The sequence below is a fragment of the Triturus cristatus genome, chromosome 8 (genome assembly GCF_964204655.1).
Source record: "Triturus cristatus chromosome 8, aTriCri1.1, whole genome shotgun sequence".
Classification (NCBI taxonomy): domain Eukaryota; kingdom Metazoa; phylum Chordata; class Amphibia; order Caudata; family Salamandridae; genus Triturus; species Triturus cristatus.
The window spans coordinates 1,692,980,282-1,692,995,159 of NC_140591.1; the positions used below are offsets into that span (position 1 = coordinate 1,692,980,282).

The following is a 14,878-nucleotide window of genomic DNA, read 5'->3' on the forward strand; positions in this document are numbered from 1 at the left end:
TTGGTTGCACTCACAGAGGCAATAAATGAGACACACACTGAAGAATAAATCCGAGAACAAATTAGAAAAATAACATTGATTTTTATATCATTTTTCAGACCAAGAACTTAGTTCTACAGTGAGTAATTTTTAGGTTATGAAATTTCAAAGTTTGCACATTAAATTACTTTGCTGTGCAATTACACACTACTGAAGTTAATGGGAAGAAATAACAAAATGCATTTGAAATCACTCATTTAGATCTCAAGGTTCATCTTCTGTATTTAGGTCAGTACAAGGCCAAGCCCAATGTTTCATCCCCAGATTATCTTAACTGCCCAGGATTCCGGCGGGAGCAGGGTGCTGAGGTCGTTGGTAGATAGTGTGCTATTAAAAAGGGGGCCACTTGAAAACACACTGCACAAGCAGACTTAAAGGTAAGTCCGAGCTGCCTGTAAACTGTGGCATCACTCGGGCCCCTGGAAGCATTTCAGATGGATGTTCATGTTCTGCCAGGAGAGTCCTAGATGGCTGCAGGGGGGGGGCTGCCTCTAGGGTGTGCCATTACTCAGCACCTGGCAGCACTCCGGATTGGGGGCTGCACTTAGATTGTGTCATAAGGCAGGCCCCCAGCAACACTCCATGCATGTTCATGTTCTGCCAGGATAGTCCTAGGCTGCTGCAGAGGGGGGGCTGCCTCTAGAGGGGCCATCAATCGGGTCCCTGGCAGCACTCCAGATGGATGTTCATGTTCTGCCAGGATAGTCCTAGGCTGCTGCAGAGGGGGGGCTGCCTCTAGAGTGTGCCATTACTCGGGCCCCTGGCAGCGCTCCAGATGGATGTTCATGTTCTGCCAGGAGAGTCCTAGACTGCGGCAGAGCGGCTGCCTCTAGGGTGTGCCATTACTCGGGCCCCTGGCAGCTCTCCAGATGGATGTTCATGTTCTGCCAGGAGAGTCCTAGGCTGCTGCAGATGGGGGGCTGCCTCTACACTGTGCCATCACTCGGGCCCCTGGCAGCACTCCAAATGGATGTTCATGTTATGCCAGGAGAGTCCTAGACTTCTGCAGAGCGGCTTTGTCTAGGGTGTGCCATTACTCGGGCCCCTGGCAGCTCTCCAGATGGATGTTCATGTTCTGCCAGGAGAGTCCCTGACTGCTGCGGAGAGGCTGCCTCTAAAGTTTGCCATCACTCGGGCCCCTGGCAGTGCTCCAGATGGATGTTCATGTTCTACCAGGAGAGTCCCAGACTCCTGCAGATGGGGTCTGAGTGTAGATTGTGCCATCACACGGGACTCTGGCAGCGCTCCAGATAGATGTTCATTTTCTGCCAGGAGAGTCCTAGACGACTGCTGAGGGGGGCTGCCTCTGGACTGTGCCATCACTCGTGCCCCTGGCTGCACTCGAGATGGATGTTTGTTAGACATGAGGGGGCTCTGGTTGGCGCAGGCAAGTGCCAGCGACAAGCAGGGACCCTTCACTTCTTGTCAGGGCGAAGGATAACTCCCCAGAATAACTCCTGCTCACCCTCTAGGTGTGTGGCGCGAGCAGTCCAGGCTAAACCTTAGGCGTACACGGTTAAGCAATTACAAATACTCAGACAGTAAACCTCTTGTCATGCGCCACAAATGGACACCAATCAGATTGTATATAAAAATACGGTTCTGTATGTAGTTTCAGCAGATTCAGTACAAGGCCCAGTAACGGAAAACGGTGGGGCCACAATTTCTATAAATACGGTAAAGTTCTCTTTGTTACAGACAGTTCTTAGGCGGTTACACAGGTGACTGAGGGCCTCAGCGCACTCTGCGCTGAGACGGCAACCAGAAAGCACGCGGCAGACGACAGGGAAATCAGAACGTTGCGGACCCTGGATCCGATGCGAGCTCGCGGTTGAGTTCGTAAGTACAGTACCTTATGTGTTGACGTGAAGGCGGGTGCGGGATTTCAGCGGCTCTTTGTCAGAAGGGCGAGGCGGCGTCCAGGGCTCCTACACTTCACGTTGGGGGTCTGGTCCTTCAGGCTCATGGCAAGAGCAGGGTGTTAGCAGGTGGCAAGTCAGCAAAGCGGGGCAGCAGGGCACGCAGTCCGGGCCGTCCGAGGCTGGAAGATGCTCACAACGCCGATTCCGGCGGGAGAGGTGACCGTGCACAGCGAGCCTCCGGCGAGCCAGGTGACGGGCAGCCCTGCACGGTGTCGGGAGAGCGGCTCAGATCGAGCGAGGCTTTTCCCAAGGCAGGAGCGGCTAAGCGGTCAGGTCACGGCTCAAGGAGGGGCTGGGGGGAGCACAAGAGTCACGACTCCGGCGAGGGAAGGAACACCGCAGTCCAGCGGTGGGCGAGTGAAGGTCAGGTTGACCCCAATGGTCCTCGCGCTCAGTTCAGGGGGCAAGCTTGCTTCCAAGCCCCTGGAGATCGTTTTGAAAAGCACACGTTTCTTGAAAGTAAAATAAGCAAAGTTATCAGCAAAGGTTCCTCTTCTCTCCTTGGGCAGCAAGGTCACCACTGCAGGCCAGTCCCCCAGGATAGGGACAGTCTTCCTCCTACAGCTTTTCCCGTGCCTCCTCCTCAGGCAGAGATTCTTCTTGGTCAAAAGCGGATCTAGTTTCTTAGGAGCAGGGCTCCCTAGTTTCTTAGGAGCAGGGCTCCTACATTTATACCACAAATCTTTTGTTCTCCCAGGCCAGGGGGGCCCTTGCCTAGTTCAGTCCAGTTCTGGAGCACTTTGTTGACATGATGTGGGCTGCTTATTTCAGGGTGCAGGGCAGAGTCATCAGACGCTCCACAGGGGGCAGAGCCGGCATTGTGGTGGCAGAGCACTGTCCTATTCAGAGTCCAGGAGTACTCCTCCCACCCATCTACCTGTCGATCTCTCCATTCACCACCAGGCACCTGGCCCTGCCCATCTGGGTTTCCCCAGCCCTGTCACTCACGCAAGCCAGACAGCAGATACACATCACGCAGAGGCGGGCTGAATTGGTTTAGGCAAGCAAAGGCCAACTTTCTAAAAGTGGCATTTGCAACCGCAGGATATTAAAATAAACCTTACGAAAAGATGTACCTTATTATCCCGAGTTCAGGCATACTAAACTCAAACTTCTACCATGTTCCCTGGGTCGGTTAGGATCATAGGGTGTAACAATCCTAACCGCCCATTCTGGCCTATGAGAACAGGGTAGCCTTGCAATAGTGAAAACGAAAAGGGCGGTAATTCACTATCAGGACATGCTACACACATCAGGGCTTGTCCTCCTTATACTACAATGCACCCTGCCCGTGGGCTTGCCATAGGGGTGGCTAACATGGAGTTAAGGGAAGGTTTTAGGGACTGGCAAGTGTGGGCACTTGCGCAGTCAGCATGACAGTGCCGGACTGCACGCAGGTTCTGCAATGGCAGACCTAGCTATATTTTACCAGGCCGCTTCTGTGGGTGGCACAACCAGTGCTGCGAGCCCACAAGCGGTATTTGTATTTACACGCCCCGGCACTCCTGGTGCGCTTTACTGGGGTCTAACAGTAAACCAAACTAAGCCAATCATGGAATCCAACCAACATATACATTTTACATAGGGAGCACTTGCACTGTGGCACTGGTTGGCAGTGGCACAGCGCTCTGAGCGGCCAACACCATAAAAACACATGAGGCACAGCGACAAAAAGAGGAAGGCAGACTCACGCCAAGGTGCCAGGTCTAACAATGTTCATGTTGTGCCAGGAGAATCCTAGACGACTGCAGGGGGATGCTGCCTCTAGCCTGTGCCATCACTCGGGCCACTGGCAGCACTCTAGCTGGATGTGCATGTTCTGCCAGGAGAGTCCTAGACTTCTGAAGGGGGGGCTGTCTCTAGAGCATGCCATCACTCTGGCCCCTGGTAGCGCTCCATATGGATGTTCATGTTCTGCCAGGAGAATCATAGACTGCGGCAGAGGGGCTGTATCTAGATTGTGCCATCACTCGGGCCCCTGGCAGTTCTCCAGATGGATGTTCATGTTCTGGTATGAGAGTCCAAGACAGCTGCAGAGGGGATGTCTCTGGAGTGTGCCATCACTCGGGCCCCTGGCAGCACTCGATATGGATTTTCATGTCCGGCCAGGAAAGACCTAGACTGCTGCAGAGGAGGGCTGCCTCTAGAGTGTGCCATCACATCTATTGGCTATGAAGGTCCAATTCTCTATACATTTTTGATTTTTAATAAAGACTGCAGGCTCATTGGTCACATGTAACCCTTTAGGAATAATAACCTTTTTGCAGTATTCAATAAGGAAATCAGCATGTAGTTTGGTTCTTATAACCTTCTTTTTCAAGTTCCACAATATTCTCCATTGTTCCTCGTTACTATTATCTAGAGTAACAGTAGATGTATTCTTTGAGGTACCCTTAATGATTTATTTTGAATTGGTCCTCAGAAACACCATATGTTTTCAAACCTTCCATTTACCCTTCGGATTATGGGTGGAAGATTAATTATTGCTCCCCAGGTAACAAGCTGTACGTAAGTAAATAACAAGAGAGGAGGTACCCTAATACAAGATAGGGACAGGGTGAGTACAGTTCAAAAGACAAGTGTGTGTCTACTAAGAAGCACAGCTATTACAAAACTGTGTCAAAAAACCACATTAGGAATCGGCACCAAAGCAGCATAAAAATGATACGGTAACAAAATGTTTTGATACAACAAAAAGTTTTTACACAGTACATCAGTAAAACACAGAAAATAAGTACAAAATAAAACTGAATAATATCATTAAAATGTATTCTATTAATAATGCAGTCAAAGGTTAAATACAATTGTTACATGTTAAAAACATTTCATAAAAACATTTAGAAAACGAAAGTCGACGCAGCGTTTCGGTGAGTAGACAAATGTTCACCTTCTTCAGGACGGTTTTCTAAACAACCAAAACAGTTCATTATTTACAGATTTATGTGTTACTGACGTACAAGTATAACAACTAATCAACATGATTAACATTTTCTTCAACTTATTCACATTAGTTAAAAAAGCTTAAAAACAATGCATTCTAAGTATAGTATATACGTATTGCACATTCTTTCTATTTATGTTTAATATTGCCAAAGCACTGAGAATTGAAAGCATAACAGCAATCTATCATTTCATCTTATTGTGAACTATACATTCTGCATTTTATCAGCAAGTCTACACATAACATATATAGTGCCATACCTATAATGTATGGAAGTCTGTTCTGTTCCTTTTCGACAAAAAATGTATATAAACAAAAGGGGTCTTGATGGTGTCTCTCACTTTAAACCCTCAACAAATACAGACAAAGAAATACAGAATTAAAGAAATACCTTACGATCTCTGGTTGAGAACCTAGGGCCAGATGTAGGTAACTTCCATTTAGCGATTCCTTAATAGCGATTATAACCGAATCGCTATTAAGGACTCGCTAAATGGAATGTAGGTAGGAATCGCTAAAATATTAGCGATTACTTAACATTCCTTAATAACGAATCGGTAATTCCGATTCGTTATTAAGTAATACCTAGCCATTAATTCCTATGGGCTAGGAGGCCAATAGGAATGAATGGGAAGAGACTCATTATTAGCGATTCGGTATTACCGAATCGTTAATAGCGGGAGCTATTTCAAGGGTGCCAGGGTGTCCAAAGGACACCCTGTTGCACCCCTGAAATGTGCATGTGTGCACATGTGGCACACATACATGCCCTAAGGGTATGGATGTGTGCCACATGGCACATTAAAAAAAGTGCTTTTTGTAAGGAAATCGCTACTTACCACCAACTTGAAGTTGGTGGTAAATAGCGATTCCTTAAGGCTGAGGTGCACTGTTTTCAGTGCTACGTACATTGCATTTAAGGAATCGGTATTTCCAATTCCTTAAATGCTAGAGCAAAATAAGGAATCATTATTTAGCGATTCCTTATTTTGCATGTAGGTTTGAAGTCACCTGCATTGCACATGGCTAAATACCGGTCGGTAACGCTGAAATTTAACAAATTTCGGCGTTACCGACCAGTATTTAGCCACCTACATCTGGCCCTGAGTGTATTGTCTATTTCTTAACGCTATATTGTTGTTACATACCATTAGGTAAATACCAAAAGGATGTAGGTTGTATTCGTTGGATCCACCGTCTAGTAGTTGTTACTTTATAGTGAACAACAGCTATATTGGCAGAAAAAGAAAAAAATTACCTCCAAATTCCTAATCTAAGCAACAGACATTTAGATTTATTGAAAATATAAGAAAGTTCTTACTTTTATACTTCAAATGGCTTTTCGCATTAATAATTAAAGGCCTTAAGAAGACCTAAATCACGCCAAGGGATGAGTCGTGACTGGAGACGAATCCGAGTTTAGTGTAGCCAAAATAAGGATTCACGCACTAATCGGGGGGATAAAGTAAAAGACAAAAGGTAACTTCCAAATTGTTTTAGGTTTATTGTCTAGTGTGTTTATAAAGCTGTATTATGATATTACCTGAAAATGTTACCATTTTTCTTTTCGCCAGGAATAAAATCTCATGACAGGCCTATGAAAATAAAATCAATAAAACACAAAAATAATGTCAGCCTTAACCTACAGTATTTGTAGATAATCGTGTTGACTCGATTTGTCACACATTGTATCTAAATCCATGTACTAATTAAACCGGCCGCATATGTTGTGTAGCTCTGCTACACCACTCCATAAATCTCATCAATCCCAGTTATTACGTTAAATGATAAAAGCGTGGGACACTGATAAAGTCCTAACGAGCAGTGCCAAACCCCTTTTTCGTTTTATACCCCACCTTGATAGCTTCTTATTCACTACGGCGGCAGTTAGGTCGCACTTATTTATTACTTATATAGACTCTGACCCTCCGCCACAACAATAAAATATTACAGGACCCTGTTTTTAGCCCCACTGTCTTCATTATTAGCCATATGGCAATAAGAAGAATCGCATTCCTTTCAATATCGGACAGTTATTTCTATCCATTTAGTTTTAATCAGTGGTAAACTAAAGATATTATAACATACAACAAAAATAATATTGTGTATTAAAGAAAATTAATTTTGCTAAAAATATAAAAAGGAGTGAACTCTCTTTTCCTCGAAACAGGGTGATAAGTCGCGGCGTCGGCATACCACTCACCTAATGGATAAAATACGGCCTCCCTGCGTCCAACGATACAGCTTCCGGGTTACGATACAGTTGGTTGCGTAAACCGGGGCTGTTTAAATATGTTGCGCACAAGGGTCAAAGTTCAATAAGTACCCAACATACTCAGTTTAGATTATAGTATGTCCGATATTAAATTATACTGCAGATTTTTCGAGTTATCGGTATCACACAAAAAACCTCTATATTATAAATCACTGTTTCTCAGAATGAAACGCTACGTTTTCTCTGCAGCTACGATATTAAGGGCAAAACCAAAGGAAATGATGGACGGAGTGTTGAGCATTGCAAGCACTCACCCCCAGTCAACTGGTCTGGGTTTAATCCACCACCGTTCTTTAGCCCACTCTGCCACCCCAGTTCAGACATGGCCATATGCAAATCAGTCTTGACCCTGTGCCTCATGGGAACAGTCCAGCCCGAACTGCCAAGCCATGTCTTCCCTGGACCGGAAACAAGCATACTGGGACCGGTTTCTGGCATTTCAGCCGTCTTCAGCCAGGCTTGCTTGAATCCAGTGGCAAAGTGAGCAAGGGACTCATGTCTGAGCATACTCTGCCAACTTATGGCGATCAAAGCAAAACCAAAGGAAATGATGGACGGAGTGTTGAACATTGCAAGCACTCACCCCCAGTCAACTGATCTGGGTTTAATCCAGCACCGTTCTTTAGCCCACTCTGCCACCCCAGTTCAGACATGGCCATATGCAAATCAGTCTGACCCTGTGCCTCATGGGAACAGTCCAGCCCGAACTGCCATTTTAAAACGAACACAGTATCGTTGGTATGGTGGCCATTTTGGAAAAGGATATTGTATGCGTCCTACGAGACTAAATGGGCACTAATCGTTCAAAGGTACCAGGCTTAACCACAAATTCAAAAGAGTTATGCGATTTGTCCAACAATACATTGAAATGTGAGCTTGTAGTGATTTATCAATCTTACGCGGATAGGTAATGATATTAGAAAAAAAAACGCTTCGTTACACAACGGTGCGAGCTCATGATGATTATCGTTATTGGATAGATCCGCAGTGATGTTAAAAACCATCATCTCCTGATAGAACTGCTAAGTTTGCCTACAAGACACATATAATATAATGTGCAGGCTAAGGCCGCTGTGTAAGGGAACAATAGACAGTTCTCATGTAAGCAAAGCAAGCGAGTTCACTTATACTAACAGCTACTGTAGTGTCGTGCGCAAAAGCAGCCAAAAGTCAAAATGAAGTCTAACGTCTAAACCACTTATGCTAACCTATGAATGCGTGGAAGCAAAGCTCCGCCCACATGACATGATAAATACTAGGGCTATGTGGTCCCAAGCATAGTCTGTGCCTATGCAGAATCCCTGCAACAATCCGCCAGCCCAGCCATGGACGGCATTCTTTCAGCTTCATGTCAAAGGACCAGGATTTGCCACCTTTCTCTGTGATCCACCACACCATGAGGGACATTCTTCCTTGTGGGATTTGAGGGTGATTGTTGCCCAGAGGATCCCGAAGGAGATCTGGTGCGTGGGGTAAAAGGATTGGAAAATCCCAGGAAATTTCCAGAAGGACTAAAAACCAAGCTTGAGACTTCCAATATGGCATGAATAGGACTATGGTTGCTTGCTGGCTCGTATCAGTGTTGAGAGACTCATTATTACAAAGGGGTGAAAAACATGTTCCCCTTCTCCTTCGACCAGTCCTGGAGAAAGACATCCGTCGCTGCTGCCAGCGAATCCAGCCTCCAACTAAAAAACCTATCCACCTCGTGGTCAAGGTGAGATGCAAAAGGATCTGTCTTCTTTAGCACCTTGAAGACCTGTGGCTCAATTCGCCAGAGACTCATGTCCGACCACTGCCTGGAGCACTAATCTGCCACCTTGTTGGATGCTCCTGGAAATTACTCTGCCGTGATGGCTACATTGTTGGACAGCCAAAAAGCCAAGAGATCCCTGGCTAGGTCTGCCAGTATCTTCAATCCAGTGCCGCCCTGATGGTTGATGTACTGTAGCACTGAAACGTTGTCCATCTTTAGAACACAACAACTCACCTTTCCCTTGGTCCAGCACTTTACGGCAAAGGAAGCCTCCATTAGCTCCAGGCAGTTTATGGGCAATGATTGCTCCTCAACAGACCATTTTCTGCCGGTGAATGAGTCCCCGCAATTGACGCCCCAACCTACCGTGCTGGCATCGGATTAGATGACTATATCCAGATCCGAACCGAAAATGGTGCACTTGTTCCTTCCATGTGTGCCAACCACCTCTGCATCTCGTTCCTGATTTTCTCCGTCAAAGGATCCCGTTCTGAATACTGAAGGCCCCTGCGGAGCTGGAAGGTTTTGAGGCGTTGTAGGGCCCTGTAATACAAGGCCCAGAAAATGCGGGCCCAGAAGGATTGCTTTGATCAAGGAGGACAGGAGGCCCACTACTCTGGTGATCTGGCAATCTGGCGTAGCGAGGTTGCATGGGTAGGACAGAGCCTTGTGCAGATCCCACTGAATTTTAGCCACCTTCCGAAAAGGGAGACTCAAAGTCTTCCCTGTGGAGTTGACAATGAACCCCAGTATAGCGGTCTGTTTGGACAGGGTCAGAAGCAACTTCTTCTCGTTGATCAGAAACCACAGGCTTTCCAGCAAATGAACTGACTTTTTCAGCTCCCCAACAAAGTAAACAGGTATTGATCCATGAGGAGGAGATCTTAGAGGTAGATAATTAGGCAGTAACCCTGGACCTGAGGGCTTCTATGACCGCTTCAAGACTTTGGTAAAGCACCAGGGGGCTGCGAAGAGTCCGAACGGCAAGGTCTTGAACTCGTAGACCTTGTCCCACCACCAGATCTGAAGGAACCTGCGATGAGGGGGAAAAATGCAGAGCGTCCTTGAGTTCGAGACGAACCATCCAATCGGCCATCCTCAGGAGGTAGCACAAAAGCTGTTTGCCCTCCATTTTGAAATGGCAGTACAACAACTACCCATTGGCTTCTTTGAGGTTGATCACCTGTCTTTGGCCTTCTTCCCACTTCTTTAATAGGAAGAGATTTCTGAAAAGCTGCAAGGATGGAGGTGTGTTGGGGTGATCACCTCCTTGCGGAGCAGATCCTCTACCTCCTGATCTATCAAGGCAGCCTGGTCCCCTGAAAAAACTAGAGGACGGGGACGTGAGCGTTGTATGGGGGAACCGTAAATCTCTATTTGAAAGCCTTGTATGGTTTGCTGAACCCTTGCATCAGAGGGAACAGCCTTCCAAATGTGAAGAAGCAATGCCAGGCGACTTTCCACCTTTAGTTTGTAAGAAAGTAGAACACTTTCCTGATTGGGTAGACTGAAATTGCCCCCTGGAGGCACCCTCGGCATTGCAGCCTCTATGGCCTCTTCTCGTGGTGAAGAACTCCCCAGAACAGGATGGATTCTGGCCTTTGCGGAAGCTCTGACCCCAAGTCGGGCCTTGTGTGTAGAAGCGGCCGGCAGAGCGCCCTCTACCACGGCCGGCCCCAAAACCATTCAGGGGTGAAAGAACTTCTTGATCGAAGCCTGTGCCTTATCCAACAAAGTGAATGTGGCCACAAATTTTCCTAGTTCCTTGGGGAAGGGCTCTCTGAAATTTCCCCCCTTGAGCCGCTCCTCCTGCCTCCATCACCGCCAAGTTCCCCAGCTTGAGGTCCACCTTAATCAGGAGGGACCTTTGTCTCTCTGCCGACAGGATGGAATTGACATTCCCCAGGAAAATTACAGCGCATTGCACCCAGCCGAATAATACGTCGTGGGAATTCACATTACCAAAGCTTTGGCTTCCTTCGCCATCTCCAGGGTTCTTGTGAGTGGCCCTATTGATCCAGCGGCGTACCAACATCAGATACTCCCCTACCATATACTCACCTGGACCCATTAACACACACACAATTGAGTAAACCGCTGTAGTCGAAGTTTATGATTTTCCACAATTTTAGGATTAGTTGTATCTTATTCCTAACTAACGTTTCAATGATCAAAAAGTTCTTTCCTCTGGTCAATGGACCATTAGTTGAACTAGTTGATGGTGAAAATTAACACTAACTCTATCTCGTTCATTTAAAGTAAATAACCACAGACTCTGGAAGTTTTAAAACTTTTATCTAAATTAATTTTATGTGAACCGTCTCAAATACACAGTGCAGTCACCATCATTCTTAGAAGAGAAAATTCAATTAATTAATCATCAAACAAATACTTTGGACTCACGCAATGACCAATGCTCAGAAAGGGAGTGGACAGAGAGAAAAGAACATCAGCAAATAACGCAAAAATATCATTACCAAGAATGGTGTGAAGACCAACCCCCTGGCCAAAGGGCTGGTAAGGGTCCCCGGGACAGATCAGACGACAAAGACTTCAGGACAGGATTCAGGACAGGATAGATGACCTCTCTAATACCGACGGTAGCGTCGCACCCCTCTCTGACACACTCTTCCTCCTCGAGATTCTTCCGAAATCTTCTTATCTAAGCCAATTAAATTATGATAGAAAGTTCTGCATTCGGCTTCTTCATCAGCATCTCACAGCGTCTCTCCCAGCGTCATCATCACCTGCTACACCGACAGCATCCCGAGCTCTGCGGCATTGTTAGACGGACCGGGAGGGTCGGCCGAGGATAAGGGGAGAGGTCTCCGGGGAGAGCCGTCTCCAGCGATCGTACAGACGAGTAACTCCCCCCCCCACAGATGTACACCACACAAGATTAGGCTTTAACGTTCTTTATAAGCAGGTTCTTAAGGTACGATGGAATGGTACAAGGAGGTCTGGACTCAGAGGTCCCCTCGATTCTTAGTCTCTGGGTTTGGGAAAGGGGGTAGCGGGACTGTCTGGTTACCAATCTGGTAGATGCGATGGTGGATAGCTCACAATCCTCGAGCTCGGTGTTCGGCTTGGACGGGCCGCGGTAGCACCAGCAGGTCCCGGTGAAGGTGGTCGTTACACGGTCCGCGGCAGCGCAAGCAGGTCCCGATGAAGGTGGTTGTTACACGGTCCGCGGCAGCGCCAGCAGGTCCTGATGAAGGTGGTCGTTACACGGTCCGCGGCAGCGCCAGCAGGTCCCGATGAAGATGGTGGTTACAATGGACCGCGGCAGCGCCAGCAGGTCCCGACGAGGATGGAGGATGCAGAAGGCCGCGGCAGCGCCAGCAGGCAGGACGATAGTTCACAAGGCAGGGCTACGGCAGCGCCGGTAGTCCGTCAAGGATGAGTTCTTCTCGGTGTCTCTCGACTCCAGGATACAACTGCCTCCCTGCTCTGGAGCTTCCCTAGTTATAGGTCTGGCGCCCTTTGATGTCCGGACCCTCGCACTTGGAGGTCGGGGGGTCCGGGATGAGGGAGTCCAGACACCCAGCAGGAGGTGGAGCCAGCGCCCGGGGGAGCTGGAGGGCGATCGGCACCTGGCGGGGGAGAGCCATTGACACTCCTTTCTCTCACCGACTTGCCAAGTGGTCCGTTCACCTCCGGGGTGGATGGTGGTGCCAGGATGGCGGGGCCTGGCCAGGCCCAGGGTTAGGGTCGAGCTGAGGCCACGCGGCCTCGTGGTGTAGTGTCCAAGATGGCGGCTGGTCCGGACGGGGGAGCCGGTAATGTGTCGGCCCCATGATTCATAGATGTTCGAGGGCAGGAGTTCCGTCTGGGGACGGGTTGCGGGTTGGTCCTGTGGGTCACACCTGGAGGGCCGGGGCTCGGGCCGTGTCATGCGGGGAGGGAGCAAGCCCTTCATGTGGCCTGTCCAACATGCGTCCCCCCCAGCTGAAGGCGGGGAGAGTCACCCATCCTCTTGGGGACTTTCCGCGTCGAGGCGGAAAAAGCGTGACAGGCCATCTGCGTTGGCGTGGTCTTGGCCCGGCCAATGTTCCACAGTGAAGTCCATCCCCTGCAGGGAGATGGACCAGCGCAATAGTTTGGGGTTTTCCCCCCGCATCTGCATTAGCCACTGCAGGGGTCGATGATCTGTCTGCACCCGGAAGTGGGTACCGAAGAGATAGGGCCGGAGCTTTTTGAGGGCCCACACCACTGCGAAGGCCTCCCTCTCGATTGTGCTCCAGCGCTGTTCTCGGGCCAGGAGGCGTCTGCTAATGAAGGCCACCGGTTGGTCCAGTCCCTCGGGGTTCAGCTGGGAGAGGACTGCCCCGATGCCATGGTCGGAGGCATCCGTTTGCACAATAAACTCTCGACGGTAATCGGGGGCCTGGAGCACAGGGGCAGTGCACAGGGTGGCTTTCAGCTTTTCGAAGGCCGCTTGACAGTCGGGGGTCCAGTTAACCTTCTTCGGTTGATTTTTGGAGGTGAGTCCCGTGAGGGGCCCCACAATTCTGCCATAGTCCCTCACGAACCGCCGGTAGTAGCCGGTGAGCCCCAGGAAGGCTCGGACCTCGGTCTGCGTGACTGGGGGCTGCCAGGACTGGATGGCAGCGATTTTGAGTTGCAGAGGGGCCACCAGACCGCTTCCCACCTGGTGCCCGAGGTAGGTCACGGATCCCTGACCAATTTGGCACTTGCCGGCCTTGATTGTGAGGCCGGCCCGCTGGAGGGCCTGCAGGACCTCTCGGAGGTGGTGGAGGTGGTCGGACCAGTGGCGGCTGTACACAGCGATATCGTCCAGGTAGGCGGCGCTGAACTCCTCGAGCCCCGCCAAGACCTGGTTCACTAGCCGCTGAAAAGTAGCTGGGGCGTTCTTCATGCCGAAGGGCATGACCTTGAAGTGGTAGTGGCCATCGGGGGTAGAAAAGGCGGAACGTTCTTGGGCCCGGGGTGTGAGGCCGATCTGCCAGTAGCCCGCTGTCAGGTCGAAGATGCTGAGGTAGCGGGCAGCCCCCAGGCGGTCGATCAATTCATCCGCTCGGGGGATGGGATGGGCGTCGGTCCTGGTGACAGCATTCAAGCCCCGATAGTCGACGCAGCATCGGAGTTCAGGAGTGGTGCCGGGGGCAGCAGCTTTGGGGACTAGCACGACCGGGCTGGCCCAGGGGCTATCCGAGGGCTCGATGACTCCGAGCGCGAGCATCTTGGATACTTCTTCTTGGATGCAGGCCCGTACCCGATCTGGTACGCGGTAGGCCCGGTGCCTGACAGGGGGACTGTCCCCAGTGTCTACGTCGTGCAAGCACCAGGGGGTGACCCCTGGGGTAAGGGAGAACAAGGTAGAAAACTGTAGCAGGAGGTCCCGGCAGCCTTGGCGCTGCTCTGGGGTGAGGGCATCGGAAAGCCGGACCCCGTCCACGGAACCATCTTTCTCCTGAGTCGTCAGGAGATCCGGGAGAGGCTCGGAGTCTTCTTCTGCCCCACTGTCTGTAGCCATCAGGAGGCTGAGCTCTGAGCGCACAAAGTGGGGCTTGAGTCTGTTGGTGTGGAGGACCCGGAGGGGGTTCCGGGGAGATTCCATATCGATGAGATAGGTGACGGGGCTCTTGCGTTCAACCACTTTGAAGGGCCCGTCCACTTGTCCTGCAAGGCACATGGTTCGGTGGGGGACATCACCCACACTTGCTGGCCAGGTTCAAATTCGATGGAGGAGGCATTTCGGTCATACCATTTTTTCATGTCCTCCTGACTGGCCTCAAGGTTTGCCTTGGCCATTTCCCTGAACCTCCGGGTCTGGTTGCGTAGTGTCAGGAGGTACTTGAAGACGTCTGGAGGGGTCTTTAGGGGGGCCATCTCCCAACCTTCTTTGACTAGGCTGAGGGGCCCCCGCACAGGGTGCCCGTACAAGAGTTCGAACGGGCTAAAGCCGAGGGACTTCTGGGGGA

General features: G+C 49.7%; 1 protein-coding gene and 1 long non-coding RNA gene across 2 annotated transcripts in view; one reads left to right on the top strand and one right to left on the bottom strand.

Moving 5' to 3' along the window:
- Positions 1 to 14,878, top strand: part of LOC146808624 (NACHT, LRR and PYD domains-containing protein 12-like) — a 730,950-nt gene that overhangs the window by 156,858 nt on the left and 559,214 nt on the right. The gene's annotated exons all lie outside the window — the stretch shown is intronic.
- Positions 4,714 to 7,147, bottom strand: LOC146808625 (uncharacterized). The gene is made up of 5 exons (XR_014968013.1): positions 7,106 to 7,147; positions 6,446 to 6,497; positions 6,224 to 6,350; positions 6,051 to 6,131; positions 4,714 to 4,866 (listed from the first exon to the last, which is right to left on the bottom strand). It is a non-coding gene; the product is annotated as an uncharacterized LOC146808625 (long non-coding RNA).